Source organism: Bos indicus x Bos taurus, chromosome 2 (genome assembly GCF_003369695.1).
Source record: "Bos indicus x Bos taurus breed Angus x Brahman F1 hybrid chromosome 2, Bos_hybrid_MaternalHap_v2.0, whole genome shotgun sequence".
NCBI classification, from domain to species: Eukaryota; Metazoa; Chordata; class Mammalia; order Artiodactyla; family Bovidae; genus Bos; species Bos indicus x Bos taurus.
In genome coordinates this window covers 76,972,063-76,975,804 of record NC_040077.1, presented here as the reverse complement: position 1 = coordinate 76,975,804, position 3,742 = coordinate 76,972,063, and the positions used below count along the sequence as shown (strand labels likewise).

Genomic DNA, 3,742 nt, shown 5'->3' with positions numbered 1-3,742 from the left:
AAGCTGAAATTCCAATACTTTGGCCACTGACTCATTGGAAAAGACCCTGATGCTGGGAAAGATTGAAGGCAAAAGAAGAAGGGGATGACAGAGGATGAGATGGTTGGATGGCATCATCAACTCGATGGACATGAGTTTGTGTATACTCCGGGAGTTGGTAATGGACAGGGAGGCCTGGCATGCTGCAGTCCATGGGGTCGCAAAGAGTTGGACATGACTGAGTGACTGAAATGAATTGATTCCTAGTTTTTAAAGAAATATCCATACTGTTCTCTATAGTGGCTGTATCAATTTACATTCTTACCAACAGTAAAGCAGAGTTCCCTTTTCTCCACATCCTCTCTAACATCCTTTGTTTATAGATTTTTGATGATGGTCATTCTGACCAATATAAGGTGATAACCTCCTTTATTTTTAAGGGTCAAGCTATGGTGTAACAAAAGAATGGGATCTGGCCTTACCCTCAAACTATCCAGTTTAGCTGGTTATTTTTCTGGCTTGAGTGGAAAATGATTTGTATGTTACTTGAAATATATCATTCATGATTTTCCACTGTAAAAAGTGACAATAAGATAAAGTTTTGTTTATTCTTTTTTTTTTGCTTTGTAATCAGTATATTAAAGAGACATTCATACATTTCAAGAATTGCTTAAATTCTGATACCAGCTTTAAGCTTGTGAACATATGACTTTAAACATACAATTAAAGCTATCCATCATAATTTGCTATACTACCAACATTAAATTACAGTTACTCTGGAGCATAAGTTAAATGGTTTAAAGTAAGCCTGTAACATACCTACAAAAACACCTTCCTATCTCATACATGCAAATTACTTCTCCATGTAAAGGTCTCATCACTCTAACCTCTAAGTTTCCCTGCTCCAGAAGTCACTACTCTAAGGCTTACTGCGGTCCAAATGTGGGGGGGCAGGGGGCAAAAAAAGTAACCAGGACAAATAGCTATATATATTAATAAAAGATGGCACAGCAAAAGAAGGGAATGCAATTCTACAAGTGTAAGCCCTCAAGAAGCAGCATATTATGATAAACCCCTTCTATACAAAGGTATCATTTCTATCACTGATACCACAGGCTAAATTAAATTATACAGCATGCCATCTTCAAGTAACAGTTGAGGCAATAGAATAAATGCAGAAGCATCACAATGAATCCCACTTACTACATACAGACCAACACCTCTCTACATTAATTTCTTTGTCTGACTGCCAGTTAAACAGTTTTAATTTCATAGCTTAACAATTAAGGGTCATACACTGAAGTCAATACATACACCTGGCATTTCAATCTAAGCTATTCCATATACATAGCTGAAATCAATTACAAAATATGGCCTAACAAATGCTAGGGGAAATTTTTTAAAGTAATTTTTACAAGTACTAAACTTATCTTGCACACTGAAGTCATCATACATACAGGGCAAAGTCAGAGCTTTTATATTTGAGTTTATTCTTCATTTAGCTTTTAAACACTACTATAGTTGAATATTAAAACAAAAGCAAGTAGTGAGCATATGATTATAGTCCTTCACTCAATCGCTACTGCAAATAAAACACCAGCAGTGAGTGTTATTCACAGGCCCTACTAAGAGGTCTGACATTGAACACCACCCCGAGGATGATGTTCATCATCCTCATATGCTTCTCCATTGTAATGGCACCGTCTTTCCTGATTTGGATCAAAGTCCACTAATTCTACCTGGTCCATTTCATCAGTCTCTTCTACTTCCTTCCGCTCAGGCAGAAGTTTTTCCAGCAAAGAGAGTTTATCAGGAGAGAGAAAGCCATTCTCAGGAAAGTTTACCTTAAATTCAATGATTAGGCGACCCTTTTCGTATGGCCTACGATAAATTGGCATGCCTTCATTTAGCACACACTTGATATCTCCATGCTTGACAATTTGACCTGGATGAGAAGTGATGACTATGGTTCGGTTGTCAAGAGTAGATATTGGCTTCTGGAAGCCACACAAGGCCTCAACCAGCTGTATGTCCATACACATGAAAAGGTCTTCTCCTCGTGGAGTAAAAACAGCATGGTCCTTCTGATCTAAAACAATGATGATATCTCCTGGCTCCAGTCCTGGTTCTTGGTCTCCTTCACCATGGAATGTTATCTTCTGGCCATCTTTCATGCCTTTGTCAATATGAACTTCTAGAATTTTCTTTTCTCGAACTATCTTCCTTCCATTGCAGCTTTTACATCTATCTTTTGGACTGATCCGCTCCCCATGGCCCTGGCACTCCATGCAGACAGACTGAATTTGCTGAACCATTCCAGGTCCTATCTGATGAATTCTTATTTGCATTCCAGTACCTTGGCAATTGGGACAGCATTCTACCACTCCTTTTTTACCACCTCGGCCTTCACATTTGTCACAAATCACACTCTTTTGCATTGCTAGTTTTCTTGTTGCACCATTATATAAATCTGCTAAAGTTACTGTAAGTTGATGGACAACGTTTTTACCCCTCCTCTCTCTCTGCATCCTGCCTCCTCCTCCGAAAAACATATCAAAGATGTCCATGGGGGAGCCAAAACCACCACCTGCTCCACCTTCTTTAATTGCCTGTTCTCCTCCTTTGTCATATAACTCCCTTTTCTTTGCATCAGAGAGCACTTCGTAAGCTTGAGAAATCTGTTTAAACTTCTCGCCTTCATTTGGATTCTTATCAGGGTGGTACTTCAAGGCCAGTTTCCTGTAAGCCTTTTTCAATTCTTCTGGGGTGGCATTGGGTTTCACCCCCAAAACATCATAGTAAGTGGTTTCTTTCACCATTTTCTACAGCCAGTGAGAGGGCCGATGCCGGTGTGGGGAAGCGGGAAGGAGCGCGTTGCTGTGCGCAGCTCGGGCAGCCGCCGCTCCTCCACCTTTCACCGAGCGTTCTGGAAAGTTCCGGCTGTTTATTCTTGATTACTCGAAAGAAACACAGATTCCTGAAGGGTTGGAAGACTGTTCTCTTCATCTCCCTTTACCCTTCATATAAAAAAGATAACGACAACAAACAAAGTGCTTCATATTTCATTAAGTAATATTCAAAGTCTTCTCACTATTTCATTTGATCATACTTTCAACTTGTAATACAGTAGAAGAAAAGAGTTTGCAATATCCATTTCATAAAAAAAAAAATAAATAAAGATAAGTAAAAATTTGTGGTGGGAGTATATACCCAAGCCTGCACCCAAGCTTCTTGCAAGTCCACAGGGGTTCGTGCTCAGGGCAGCAGGCAGGGCTCAGAGGGGAGGGACCACCATTCTGAGTTAGAATGCAAAGTCATGTGGGGAGCTGCTGAAGTTGCTGGCAATGCTCCTCAGGTCTGGAAGTGGCTGTAATGGAGGAGGAGGAAGAGCAGCAAGAAGTGGGTGGGGCCCTCAGAGGAGGACAAGGTGGTTCCTAGATCATCTAGTTACTGAAGTGATCCAACAGCACAGTTCAAAAGCATCAATTCTGAAAACATAGAGAGAATCAAATAAAAAAATTTAGAAATGAATGAGATGTTACAATGCTTACTGAGAAATGCAAAGATTCATGAGATTATTATAAAATATTATATGCCAACAAATTGAATCACCTATAAGAAATGGATATATTTCCATAAATTTACAACAAGACTGAACAAGGAAGAAACAGAAAATCTGAAGAGAATAATAACATGTAAGGAGTTTGATTCAGTAATCAAAAACTTTCTAGAAAAGAAAAGGCTCAGATCTGATAGTTTTACT

General features: G+C 39.3%; 1 pseudogene; it reads right to left on the bottom strand.

Annotated features, from left to right (window-relative positions):
* Nucleotides 1–1,448: 1,448 nt before the first annotated feature.
* Nucleotides 1,449–2,813, bottom strand: LOC113905542 (annotated as a pseudogene).
* Nucleotides 2,814–3,742: the final 929 nt, after the last annotated feature.